The sequence below is a fragment of the Bufo bufo genome, chromosome 1, assembly GCF_905171765.1.
Source record: "Bufo bufo chromosome 1, aBufBuf1.1, whole genome shotgun sequence".
Taxonomy (NCBI): Eukaryota; Metazoa; Chordata; class Amphibia; order Anura; family Bufonidae; genus Bufo; species Bufo bufo.
Genome location: NC_053389.1, coordinates 330,324,271 through 330,339,650, shown reverse-complemented (window position 1 = coordinate 330,339,650; position 15,380 = coordinate 330,324,271).

The following is a 15,380-nucleotide window of genomic DNA, read 5'->3' as shown; positions in this document are numbered from 1 at the left end:
TTCCATAAGAAAGACACAACTATTATAAATAGTTCATAGTAAGTGTCTGACTTTGTTACACATTGTGCATTGAAGGGAATCTATCACCAATGACTTCCCTATCCAGCTATTTGCATAGACACATAACTGTGGTTCACCTGATTAAAACACTGTTTTACGTTTGTTGATCTGAAGCTCCATTCCAAAGTTATGATACGTTTTCTTAATATGCAAATTAGACCTTTAGTGTAATGAGGGTGTCACTATTGCTTTTGTTGTACCCAAGCTCTGCTTTTTCTGGGGCCAGCCACTTTCTTGTTCCTGTTGCAGATTGCACTATACCAGGCGAAAAAAAGTAATTCAGCCATCTACGTGTTTTCCCATTGTGGGTTCCTTTTGTTGTGGAGCTCCTAGATGTCTGACTTGTAGCATCATCCAGCCTAGGGAGAATTCGGTTACAGAGCCAATTACGCCACCTTGCCAATCATCTAATTCATCAACTGCGCCTCAGAATATGTAGAATTCCCATATGGACTTCAATACATAGGATGCACATCTTAAACCATGCAAGAACATATGAATACACATACAGTAGCAGCAAAATAAAATCAGCATATATACTACACCAAGGGTGCGCAACCTGGGGCCTGTAGGCTACATGCAGTCCCCAGAGCCATGGTTTGTGGCCCCTGTCCTGCTGGACAGAAACACAGATCAGCGTTGCAAGGTGGAACATTACAGCTCCTGCAGTCTAGCATGAGCAGGATGGGTCCCTGGCTGTCAGTGAAAGTGGGCTAGCCAATGAGGAGTTTGAAGGGCCTCTTGGGGGCAGAGAAGTGCAGAGCTGCAGGGTCAATAGACCCTGATCAGCTCTGCCTGGTGCAAAGCTCCACCAGAAGGCTGGTTTCCCTTGTAACTGAGGCTCCTTTGTCTCCCAAAGGTCTTTCAGTGACGTACTGGGTACAAATTATGTGGAAAAAAATATATAACAAAAAATTAAAATGATTAAAATATCATAAATAAATAAAAAATAATAAAATAAAAAATAATAAAAGAAGAAAAAGAAAAAAGATATTGTCACAAAAATATATTTAAAAAATAGAAAATTATAAACAAAATAAATGAAATAATAAAATACAAATAAAATAAAAAATAAAAAGGAAAAAGTGCAAAATGAAAGTGTTCACTGTCCCTCAATGACCTTTTGGGGAACATATGTGGCAAAAATATATTAAAAAAATAATAGAAAATAATAAATAAATATATAATAAAAAAAAAAAAAAACATGCAAAATAAGGGTGTTCACTATCCCCCAACAGTCTTTTTTCTGACCTCTTGGGGGACATATTATGTGTCAAAAATTTAACAAAATAGAACTTTTATTTGTGCCTGTAGAAATGTATTAGGATAAGGCAAAACGGAATGCCTATTAAAGTGTTCTGTTTTGCATTCCATCCTAAATTTCCGTTACAGGCAACATATGCTCCTGTCCAGATAAAGTCTCTTTCACGGAAGGCCTTCCATATTAAAGCAGGACCATGCTAAAGCACATACTGCATCCATCACAACAGCAAGGCTTTACAGAAGAGTCCAGGTGCTGAACTGGCCTGCCTGCAGTCCAGACCTTTCACCAATGGAAAACATTTGGCACATCATGAACTGAAAAATCCAGCAAGGAAGACTCAGGACTGTTGTTGAGCAGCCAGAATCCTCCATCAGACAAGAATAGGAATACAGTACATTCCTCTCCCAAAACTCCAGCAATTGGTCTGCTCACTTCCCAAACATTTACAGACTGTTTTTAAAAGAAGATGGTATGCAACACAAAGGTAGACAAAGCTCTGTCCTAACTTTTCTGACATGTATTGCTGCCATCATTATGTTGGTGTTGATGCATTTTGAACACAAATTATTCAGTGTGCAGAAATCTTACTGGTGCAAATACTGCAATATTCCCAAAGTAAATTGTCAATAGTAGTATACACTGTGTTTGTAGAAGGGAAAGGACATTTAATTGTTCCCCTATCTTTTAGTTACAGAAAACACACTTGCTATAACCGTTCCATAATTTGTGGGACAGTGTACCAAACCTGTGACTCTTCTTTTAGGAAAATTGTTAATTTACATTTAGGCCTCATAATAAAATGTCTACAATATGGAAGGTTTCAAAATCAAATAGAAAGACCCAGGCCTTATACCCCCAGAGCTAGAATGTGGGCAGTACCACCAGCAATCGAGCCAGAAGTAGTAATAGTAGACCACAGTTCTCCCTGGCTTTGGAAAGACACAACATTATCATTGAGGAGAATGAGGATGAGATTATGGATTGGATGGCACAGTCCTCCACTCAGTCATAGCAGGATGATGTAGAGGTCACGTCTCAGTCTTACACCATGCCGTGTAGCCAGGGGTCACAGCATTATTCCTGCTCCTTCTCCTTGCAGCCCCAGAGAAGCCTTTCAGTGGCATCCTCTCTATCTTTGCTGCCTCCTCCTAGTGAGGCACCTTTTTTTTTTCTTAAGAAGAGGCAACAAACCCCATCTTCCTGTTGATAGGTTGTGTAAAAACAGTCAGATTTTGGACTGCCCTGAGTAGGAGGTTCAGGGGGATGGCAAGGGACCTCATACATAGTTTTGTTGGTGGTGGTAATAGTGACACTCATAGCCATGGAAATAGCGGTAAGGGCAGTGGTAGCAACAGTGGCATTCTGGGCAAGTAAATAGCAGGGAGTTGGGAGGGGGGCCAAGGAGCCCACCATGATACATCACAGTCTGATAATTGTCGGTGAGGACTATGATGATGATTTAGGGTGCTGAGGAGGAGGAGGAGAAGACATCAGAGGAGAAGGGTGGTGGCCGTGGTGGCAATAAAGGGCAGAGGAAATGTACAATCGAAACCTCAAAAGGAACTGACAGGGCCAGATCTGCTTCTATTGTCGTGAGCTCGGGAACTGGTGATTCCTTTGATACTGTGGGCGCAGGCTCAAAACATGCCACACCTAGGCCAAGCTCTGCTGCCTCTAGCTCTGTGAGAGCAACTCCTGTATGACATTTTTTCTCCACAACCCATTACAGAAAACCAAAATGATTAAAATAAGTTTGTGCGTTAAAACACAAACATATTGTGGGTACCAGGGCAGCACATGAGGATCTTGTTGAGAAAATAGAACTGCTGGCATTCTAAATCAGAATGTCCTCCTTTTTCTGGTTTTTCTTTGTGGCAGCTGGCTCACATTACCAAGCAGTACAGTGTCCTTACCATCATTAGCTTCAAGCTGATCTGCCACCTGGCAAAGTTGCTGGTGGTTCACTTGCTGCTGTACCACTTAGTTGTGGTGCACTTCTGTGTCTTCAACTAAATTACATTTTTCTATCATCTGGTCTGGGCGGTGTCGGTGGGACTTTTTGCCAAGCAAGCAATGGTTCCACAGCTACAGGGGCATTAATAGGGTCTCAAAATACCCGGGGCCCAAGCCCCAATTAAATGGCCCAATTCTCTAAGTCGACCCTCCCCCGCACACCGCATTTTACTGTACTTGCTATACAGTAGCACATACCTCTCACATCTAGTGCCCCACAGGTGATGTCTCCTCTGATGTAGATCTTCTTTGTTATCATCTTTTCCATTCGGTCCGGACAACTTTATTCAGCCGCGCCTTGTCTCTGCAGAGTTTGACACACAGACAGCTTCCTCACTTTTCTATCATCATCCCCCAACATGGAGTCCCCACAGTGTTATTCTGCTGCTCGCTGTGCTCCCCAAATACCCCCAAATACTATTATGAAGAAATTAGTGCATTGCAGATAGTCCCTCCCCATAGTAATAGTGCTCTTCATAGTCCAACCAATAGTAATTCCCTTTTAGAATGCGGTGCAATAATGCTGCCGAAGAGTACCTCCATTAGTAGAAGAGTCCCCCCCCCCAGTATTAATAATGCCCTCACAGAGGCCCCAGTAGAAATATGGCCCCCCTATTGTTCCACCAGTGGTAATAAAGATCTCTACAGACCCCTCAGTAGTAATAGGGCCCCCATAGTGCGCTTAGTAGAAATAAGGCGGATTTGGCGGATCGTCTCTTCGCTAGGGTGGGGGGGATTGTGTGGGGGTTTGGGGGCTTACTTAATGGCTCTGTATATCACTTTTATATCTTGTTACAATATTACTTGTAATGAAGAAGTCCCTATTGTCTATACAATGTTTTAAACTGCTTAATAAAACATATCTGATAAAAAAAAAAAAAAGAAATAAGACAGATTTATAAGTTACTCCTATAGAGCCCCCAGTAGTAATAAGAATGCCTATAATGTCCCCTGTATTTAAATGCCCCCAGTATTTATATTATCCCCTATCGAATGGTCGCCCTGAAGTGCCCCCAGTATTTATAATGTCCCCTGCAGTGCCCCCTGTAGATATATTCCTCCCTTTAGTGTCCTCAGAAATTATAATTCCTCAGCCCCTCCACCATACAGTCCCATGTAAATCAGATAATTTTTCTCTGCCGTAGAGTACCATATAAGCATCACACCATCTCTCCAACCCACTACAATATACAGTCACATGTAAATAACATCCCTCTCTATCTACAGCCCCCTCCAAAATACAGTCCTATATAAATAACATCACATCCCTCCCTTCAGACCCTCCAATATACAGTCCCATGTAAATAACATCACCCCCTCCCCAGCCGCTTTCAACATACAGTAACATGTAAATAATATCACCCCCTCCCCATCCACTTCTAACATGCAATCCCATGTAAATAACATTGCCCCCTCAACATTCAGTCTCACGTAAATAACATCACTCCTTCACACAGCCGCCATCAACATACAGTCCCATGTAAATAACGTCACTCCCTCTCACAGTCACCATCAACATACAGTCTCATTTAAATAACATCACCCTGCCACAGCCACCTCCAACACGGAGTCCCATGTAAATAACATCACCCCCTCAACATTCAGTCCCATGTAAATAACGTCACTCCAACAAACAGTCCCATGTAAATAACAATCCTCATTTCAGCCTGTGAGGGCAATTACCCCTGCGTCTATGATTATGGGTTCCAAATTCATATAGTGTAATGTGCACAGAGAAGGCTGATACACGCAATGGTTGTAATCAGTAACCTGCTTTATTGTAACATTAGCACATAATCTTATACCATAATTATTGGTAGACGCCCAACAGCCGTGCGTCACATAAACTGCAAAAAGACAGAAGAAATGAAACCTTCAGCAGAAAGAGGATCTTAAACTTAGAACAGCAGAAACTAGCATTTATACAAATAGAACAGGAGGGGGGGAGGTTGTCAGCTGAATTCCCCCCCCCCCCCCCCAGCGTGCCTACAAAGAGCTGACACTTGTCTAACATTTTAATAACCTCTAATTGAACTCTGGTTCAGATAGATCTAGGATATACAAGATGGAGTTCTATCTCTCACACAGCCCTAACATATAGTCCCAGTTAAATATCCACAACTCCCAGCATTATTCTGTCTCCCACACTGAGAATCTATCACTTTACTTACTTCTCCTCATGTAGCAGACCTCACCACAGCTTCTTCCATATGACTTCTCTTCACTGCTGAGTGCCACCTTCTCCTGCACTGGTCACATGATGGTGACATCATTGTAGGTCCTCAACCACTGCCTTCCGCACTGATCACATAACTATGATTTCATCACAGGTCCTTCAGCTCTTCCAGTGCATTAGATTAAATTGTAATGCCATCCTGAGGACAGCAATACGATTGTATCTAGCTGGCACACAGTATATTCGGGGCCTGGGACAAATATCCAGGGCCCAGGCCTCAAATGTTTTAATCCAGCAATGTCCCTGCATAGCTATATGGAAAATGTAACTCTTGTTAGTCCTCAAATGTGGTGCACTTCTGTGCCTTTATCTAAATATAATTTTTACTGGGTTCTGGCCCAGGTGGTGTTGTTGGGTTTTTTCACCAAGCAAGCAAGCGTTTCACTGCTATATGGAAAATTTAACTCTCGTCGGTCTGCAAATGTGTCGCACTTCCGGACCTTCGTCCATATTTAATTGTTTGGGGCTCTGAGCCCTGCAGTGTGGATGGACTCTTGCCATGTCTGTGTCATATGGGCAGGCATTCCCGCCATATTAAGGCATCATTTTTGGATGCTTGGTCCCCTAACAAGCTACTGTTTTTTTCCTCATAACGCCATGTGTTTAACACCATCTGCCCCAGATAAGGGGCAATTTTTGGAAGCTTTGGGATAGGAAAAATCATAATGCATGCAACAGTGCAGTGTGTTTTTAAACTTTCTGTACGCTAACCCTGAGTCCCAGGAGACTAGAGGGTGTTATATATCAATTTTCAGGTCAACTGGAGCAACTTTGTTATGGGTAGAATTGATTCATGTTCAAACCAAAGTTTTGGAAAAATTTGATGAACCTGAAAAAAACTAAGCTCAAAAGTTTCACTCAACTGTAATTATTTACATTTTTACACAACATCTCAACTTTTTTGGGAATTGAGGTTTATATATATATATATATATATATATATATATACAGTACAGACCAAAAGTTTGGACACACCTTCTCATTCAAAGAGTTTTCTTTATTTTCATGACTACAGGGAGTGCAGAATTATTAGGCAAGTTGTATTTTTGAGGATTAATTTTATTATTGAACAACAACCATGTTCTCAATGAACCCAAAAAACTCATTAATATCAAAGCTGAATATTTTTGGAAGTAGTTTTTAGTTTGTTTTTAGTTTTAGCTATTTTAGGGGGATATCTGTGTGTGCAGGTGACTATTACTGTGCATAATTATTAGGCAACTTAACAAAAAACAAATATATACCCATTTCAATTATTTATTTTTACCAGTGAAACCAATATAACATCTCAACATTCACAAATATACATTTCTGACATTCAAAAACAAAACAAAAACAAATCAGTGACCAATATAGCCACCTTTCTTTGCAAGGACACTCAAAAGCCTGCCATCCATGGATTCTGTCAGTGTTTTGATCTGTTCACCATCAACATTGCGTGCAGCAGCAACCACAGCCTCCCAGACACTGTTCAGAGAGGTGTACTGTTTTCCCTCCTTGTAAATCTCACATTTGATGATGGACCACAGGTTCTCAATGGGGTTCAGATCAGGTGAACAAGGAGGCCATGTCATTAGAGTTTCTTCTTTTATACCCTTTCTTGCCAGCCACGCTGTGAAGTACTTGGACGCGTGTGATGGAGCATTGTCCTGAATGAAAATCATGTTTTTCTTGAAGGATGCAGACTTCTTCCTGTACCACTGCTTGAAGAAGGTGTCTTCCAGAAACTGGCAGTAGGACTGGGAGTGTAGCTTGACTCCATCCTCAACCCGAAAAGGCCCCACAAGCTCATCTTTGATGATACCAGCCCAAACCAGTACTCCACCTCCACCTTGCTGGCGTCTGAGTCGGACTGGAGCTCTCTGCCCTTTACCAATCCAGCCACGGGCCCATCCATCTGGCCCATCAAGACTCACTCTCATTTCATCAGTCCATAAAACCTTAGAAAAATCAGTCTTGAGATATTTCTTGGCCCAGTCTTGACGTTTCAGCTTGTGTGTCTTGTTCAGTGGTGGTCGTCTTTCAGCCTTTCTTACCTTGGCCATGTCTCTGAGTATTGCACACCTTGTGCTTTTGGGCACTCCAGTGATGTTGCAGCTCTGAAATATGGCCAAACTGGTGGCAAGTGGCATCTTGGCAGCTGCACGCTTGACTTTTCTCAGTTCATGGGCAGTTATTTTGCGCCTTGGTTTTTCCACACGCTTCTTGCGACCCTGTTGACTATTTTGAATGAAACGCTTGATTGTTCGATGATCACGCTTCAGAAGCTTTGCAATTTTAAGAGTGCTGCATCCCTCTGCAAGATATCTCACTATTTTTGACTTTTCTGAGCCTGTCAAGTCCTTCTTTTGACCCATTTTGCCAGAGGAAAGGAAGTTGCCTAATAATTATGCACACCTAATATAGGGTGTTAATGTCATTAGACCACACCCCTTCTCATTACAGAGATGCACATCACCTAATATGCTTAATTGGTAGTAGGCTTTCGAGCCTATACAGCTTGGAGTAAGACAACATGCATAAAGAGGATGATGTGGTCAAAATACTCATTTGCCTAATAATTCTTCACTCCCTGTATATATATATATATATGTACCGTCTATATACAGACCAAAAGTTTGGACACACCTTCTCATTCAAAGAGTTTTCTTTATTTTCATGACTATGAAGGCATCAAAACTATTAATTAACACATGTGGAATTATATACATAACAAACAAGTGTGAAACAACTGAAAATATGTCATATTCTAGGTTCTTCAAAGTAGCCACCTTTTGCTTTGATTACTGCTTTGCACACTCTTGGCATTCTCTTGATGAGCTTCAAGAGGTAGTCCCCTCAAATGGTCTTCCAACAGTCTTGAAGGAGTTCCCAGAGATGCTTAGCACTTGTTGGCCCTTTTGCCTTCACTCTGCGGTCCAGCTCACCCCAAACCATCTCGATTGGGTTCAGGTCCGGTGACTGTGGAGGCCAGGTCATCCGGCGCAGCATCCTATCACTCTCCTTCATGGTCAAATAGCCCTTACTTTAAAAGTTTTCCCAATTTTTCGGCTGACTGACTGACCTTCATTTCTTAAAGTAATGATGGCCATTCGTTTTTCTTTACTTAGCTGCTTTTTTCTTGCCATAATACAAATTCTAACAGTCTATTCAGTAGGACTATCAGCTGTGTATCCACCTGACTTCTCCTCAACGCTACTGATGGTCCCAACCCCATTTATAAGGCAAGAAATCCCACTTATTAAACCTGACAGGGCACACCTGTGAAGTGAAAACCATTTCAGTGGACTACCTCTTGAAGCTCATCTAGAGAATGCCAAGAGCGTGCAAAGCAGTAATCAAAGCAAAAGGTGGCCACTTTGAAGAACCTAGAATATGACATATTTTAAGTTGTTTCACACTTGTTTGTTATGTATATAATTCCACATGTGTTAATTCATAGTTTTGATGCCTTCAGTGTGAATCTACAATTTTCATAGTCATGAAAATAAAGAAAACTCTTTGAATGAGAAGGTGTGTCCAAACTTTTGGTCTGTACTGTGTATATATATATATATATATATATATATATATATATGAATATATATATATTGTGGTAATGGGAACAGTGCTGGAAGGCATGTATGTTCCACTCAGGTACGTCAGCTGGGTGAGACAGCTAAAATCCAGAGAGCGGCAGTCGTCTCAGCAAAGCATAGTTTGCTGAGACAGTTTTGTTTATTAATTCTGGGCTAGATTTTAGTTGGATTGGCAGATAGGACTGGAAGTGGGATCTGCCAATCCACACCCTTCCAGGACGGGTATTCTTTACTACCTGAGGTGATCTCAGGTGAGGCCTGCTGTAATCAGGCTGGCATAAAGCACCTCCCAGTATGTCAGTCTGGGGGAGGAGGAGTTTTTTTTGTAAAGCAGAGTCCTCTGTGTCAGTGATCATAGCCGGGTTGAAATTTGGGGGGATCCAGCGATGCCTGCTGGAGCAATGTTCATACGGCCAGAGTCGGGAGGACTACTGGGCCACACTCCCCAATAAAGATATTGGACCTGTTACAGCCTGTAGGCTGCGGGACTGTTAGGCTGAGATCTGGTAGTTGGGATAAGCGGGTGCAGTATAGAGGCAAAGTACAAGTTTATAATTCAAATGTCCGTGTTTATTCACACATAAGGTAAAAAAAAAAACACACTCTTTGCAAGGTTGGTGTTTGTTCACTCCGAGTAGAAAGTTTGTGTCTAACAAAAAAAGTCACCTTGTCGGTGGTTCTGCCTCCAGCAGTCAAAATTCAGGCTTTAGGTGGCCTGCTCTTCCAACACACACTCAGCTTTTCAGCCCAGCACAGGGCTCAGTTCCCATACCAGCGATTGCCAGAGCTCCTCTGTCAAAGAGAGGTAATCACTCACAGCTGACACTGCTGGCTGGGTTTTTTATAGGTCAGTCAAGACCCGGCCTGAAACGTGGGGAGTAGTCACCCACCCATCTCTTTGACTACTCCCAGTAAGAGCCGTCCCGGATCAGCTATATAGCCATACTAAAATAGCTAAGTTTCAATCAGCATTAGCTGCCGCTGACACCTGAAAATACCGTCTCTTACTTCACCAAGGCCAGGAACCTTGGTGACACATACTTTATGTCAACGATGGACCCTTGCGCCTTCCTACAATATATATATATATATATATAAAACAAAACCCACAGAAAACCTGCGGCTTTAGTATGTGCATAGCGTTTTCTTTGACCATTTATGTGCCTTTATTGCATTGCATATGTGCTTATACTATTTTATTAATATTGCGCTGTTTGTATTGGGGACATTTATCTCCCAGGGCCTTTAGCTCTGACCCCTTGGCTAACTTTCTTGAGCTTAGCCTGACTTCTGTACTGACCCATTGCCATCTGCTGGCCTCGGACTAGTCTCTCGGTTATGCACGTATTCTGCCTGCCCTAACTTCGACCTGTTACCAGACTACAAATAGTGCCTGACCTTTCAGTGCCTCACAATGGTGTCTCTGACCCCCGTGTCTCAGCTGCCAACTGAACCAGGGCTATTTCAGAAGTTAGTGGCCTAGTGGCTTCAATGCAGGGAAGCCATATCCCTGTATAGGGGTTAAACGGTAAAAACCAGGGAACTGCCAGGATAAGATCCTTAGGGATTGTCCAGATGAGCACTTGCCTGGGCTACATCACCATGTGTAAATACTTTGAGAAATATGGTGTTCAGAATTGTTAGGCATTTTCATACGTATACAATATTATCTAATGACATTATAATCAAAATGAATGCTCATCTCATTGCCTTTAAGAATAAGATTCAGCCTGAACCAAAGTTTTGTTATGTGGCTGAAAAAGCCAAGATGAGTTCATGGCAAGTTCAGTTTATAAAAAAATAAAAATAATAATTGGGAACATAGATGAACATTGTATTTAAAAAGTTAGTGCTAAAGATATGAGACCATATGTTAAGGAGTATGCCAACTCCCTAAAAACATGTCTGTCTAGAGGGGACAAGGTTACTTGATAAGGACTCATGTCTGTATCACACACCTGGTGTATGAGCTTCAATTTATATATTCATAATTATATATATATATCTCTGCATGGTATATTTAGTTTACAACATATGTTAATCAATAATTCATATAATGTGTTATCTATGTGTAACAATGTGTCGATTTATATATATGTTATACCATGTATTTACCATTTAGAAGGTACAGAAACAACTCAGTAAGTTTAAGTTAATTGGATTTCAAAACAATAGTTATTCATGGGAGTACATAAATGAAATCTACAAGTTCCGATGCCCAGCATCAAAGCCGCTACATAAAATTTTCAGCAAGTCAACCCATATTTCAAAGAGATAGGAGAAGACAGTCAACTCCGGGATATAGGTAATTAAAAGTGTAAGGAAAAGACCTTCCTCAGTGATTTATAAGGAAAGGTCAACAAAGTTCATGTGAACATATTATTAGATATTTAATTTTAATGCTTAAAAAGTTGTTATATTCACCTACAGTACCGCAGTGCCATCTGGAGGCAGATGGGCAACATTATATTATTTCATTATTTGTCCTATGCCATATTAGGAGTTGAAATAACGTCATGAGGTTATTAGCATGCGAATACACCCACCCTACTTGATTGGGAATCCCTAATCTAAAGGGGATGATTCTTAGATAAGGGGGGGGAATAATTATTCGTGTGCGGAGTAGCAGGAGAGAGGCGATCAAGAGAAAGGAGCTAGCAAGAGAAAAGAAAGCTAGCTAGTGGAGGAGAAGTTGAGGTCTATCAAGATGGAAGCCATAATGAGATGCGCTATGATGGACCACCCAGCTTTCCTAGGAGCAGAAGTGAGATTCCTGCTAGGACTTGGTAAGAGACACAGAAAATGATATTTCATTTTATTAAGACTAGATTTGATAGTGTAGGTGAAATAATACCATCTAGATTGGCGAATAAATAAATAATTAAATAAATTGATCATCTCCATATTGAGATGTAGTCTTAGGATATTGTGAGGCTTCATTCTACCTGCAGAAGAATCAAGACTCATAATCTAACAAAGCATTAAATGATTGCTTTTATATATATATATATTGATATTGATAGAACATTCTTCGCCAAGCTAAGTGATGGATTCCCACCGGAAAGACGTCAAGTCCTTCCCATTTTAAGATCCTAGATCCCTGTTATTTGTCTTAATAATCTTACCAAAGTTATATCCTTGGATGGATTTGCCCATCTTGAAGTCATGTGATGTGTAGTTGGTTAAGGGGGCAGAATGTATTTAGCATTCCATAATGATGTCTAGGATTAGACATGCCCATCCTGATATCATGAGGTTTTCTCTGAACAGAAGTAATGTATATAACTTACGTTCATATTTTGATATCCTAACCTAATAATAGCTTGATTATAATGTGACAAGTTATTTCCACTCACAACAAGTTATTTCCACTCACATGTATTGTTAAGCTTGTAATGCTTTATATTAACGCTATATATATTCATTTGCATGTATCATTGTGTTTATTTACTTATATATGTTTATAATCTTGTAACCAATAAATCTGCATATTTTTATAATACCTGTGTATTATTGTATAATGCAGAACTAAATTTTATCATTAACATCATCTCACGTCAAAAAGAACTTATTTATCTGAGGAAATAGTCGGACTCAGATGTGAATTGTATCAATTAGGTTGTCTACAATTCACCAGGTCATGATTTTAAGAATTTATGACAAATTTTATAAATTTTATTTTTTTATGGTTAATTATTTTTATGACCATAATTAATAATTCCTCATTGAATTATTACCACCCGACAGAATGAGTTGCGTATTTATAAAGCATCTATTCCAATTTTCCCTACATAGAAGTTTGATAACAAGGGTGAGGTGGAGGGCAACTTTTTTTTTTTTTTTTTTTTCATTTAAAATTACTTCCCCTTAATAAAAAAAAAAAGTAAATTCATCAGAGATCTGGGGCATTGTGCTTTACATTGCCTGGGAATTATTGTCGCGCACATACTGGGAAGCTGGGTGGGGCAGGGGGTCTCATACTAAGTTCTGCTATGGGGCCCTATGAGATCTGTGTATGCTATGGGCTGCTATGGAATGAAACCATGTTTAGGGATAAATCCAGGTTCTGTTTGGGATCAGACAACAGTTGGGTTTGAATATTGAGGCCTAGCAGGGAGAGATTCAACCCAGCCTTTGCTGTGGAGCAACACACTGCCCCAAACTTCTGGTGTGATGATCTGGGGAGCCATTCCATACAACAGTTGGTCACGTCTAGTAGTGATGCAAGGGACACAAACAGCTCAGCGATATCTGCAGGACATCTTTCAGTTACATGTGTTGCCTCTGACAACAAGGCTTCAAAATGCCATTTTTTAGCAGGATAATGATTGCCTACACACAGTAATTGTTTCCTAGGAATGTCTCTGCCAGATTGCAATTCCTCCTTGGTCTTCCCATAAGTATGCAGGATCTACAGGCCCAAATGTGACATCTGTGGGCAAATGTGCTACAGGAAACTATAGAGAACATGTATGCCTACATGCCTAATCATACCTCATCCTGTATCCTGGTTAAAGGCAGTCTAACCTTGTACAGTTTTCCCCAATAACCTTATCCTTTCAACCTAATGTTGCAGTTGCATACATCTATTATTGTTACATTCACACATATAAAGTCTCATTCCCTTCCAATAACCCCATCTTGGTGCGTTATTTTATACAATAAGTGTACTTACTTTTAGCATAATATATTACCACCTGTCTTTCATTAGGTTGTTTTTTGAGGAATGTCTAAACCTTAGATGTCACTTTAAATATGGTGCCATGAGCACAGCAGACACAATAGCCACCAGGTTTCTGATGTTTCAAACAGCAGACTCAAAGGACTAATGTCTGTGACAACGCCGATCGCAGACATTTAACCCCTTAGATGTGACCACGGTATCTGAGAGGTGAAAATGCATAAGCGATGGGCTCCTACCCCAGTAACAGCTTCCCCTCCCTTAGACTGGGGAGGCATTTGCTTGGTTATGATAGGCTGAAGCCTGCTGTAGGCTCCGATGCCTATTACAGGTATATTCCAATAGAGGCCTGTAGGTGGCAGCTCTGCATTGTAATATACTGAATTCCATATTGAGTAATCTAATTAATCCTTGTTATAGTCACCTAGGGTAAAAAAAAGTTAAAGGTGAAAAAAGCTTGTCGGAACTGCTAGCCCGCCAACTACTGCCATATAAACTGGTGGACTCAGAGGCCTTTAGAAAATTTGTGGCCATTGGTACACGGCAATGGAAAGTCTCCGGAAGGAAATATTTCTCCCAGAAGGGCATCCCAGAGCTATATGGCCACGTTCAGTGGCAAGTGAATATATCTCTGGCACAGAGTGTCAGGGCCAAGATACATTTGACCACAGACATGTGGTCTAGCAAACACGGGAAGGGAAGGTACATAACTTTTACTGCCCACTGGGTGAACCTTCTGATAGCAGTCAAGCATGTAACCCGTGGCTCCCATGTGGATTTGGTGTTACTGCCAAGAATTGCATGCGGGCCTGCCTCTTCTTCTCCTCCTCCTACTCCATCCTCCGTCTCCTCCTCGGTTGACTCCTTTTTTCCACTGCTACCTCCTCTTCTGTAGTGTTGATCACGAATATTCAAATTTAGAATTTTTATTGTGAATATAGGTACTTTGAAAATTCGCGAATATTTCGAATATAGCTATATATATTCGTAATTTCGAATATTCAAATTTATTTTTTCACATTTGTTTATTTATTTATTTTTATATTTTTTTATCAGTACACATGATCCCTCACTGCTTCTAGCTTGTGGGCCAATAAGAAAGCTGCAATATACTTGACTTTAGGAGGAGTAGTGTTTGCAAATTTTGCTCTATATCTGTTTTTTTTGAATATTCGCTATATTGCTAAATATTCTTGTTTTAGAATATTACGAATATTCGAAAAAACTAAGTTATAGCAATATAGAGAATATTCGAAAAAAATCGAATATAGAGCAATTTAGCTAATATAGTGCTATAATCTTCTTTGTCTAATAATTGTAAGTTGAAAAATTTGCAATAAAAATTTGAATACGAAAATTCGAATTTCAAAAATTCGCATATTACACAATCATTACCTTTATACCTTTATATTCTACAAAATATTCGCGAAATATCGCGAATTCAAATATGATCCCTGCCGCTCATCACTACTCTTCTGCTGCGCCCCCCAAGCTCCCCGGAACCTATTTGATATCCCAGGTGAGACATTGCCATGCTGTGCTGCGGCT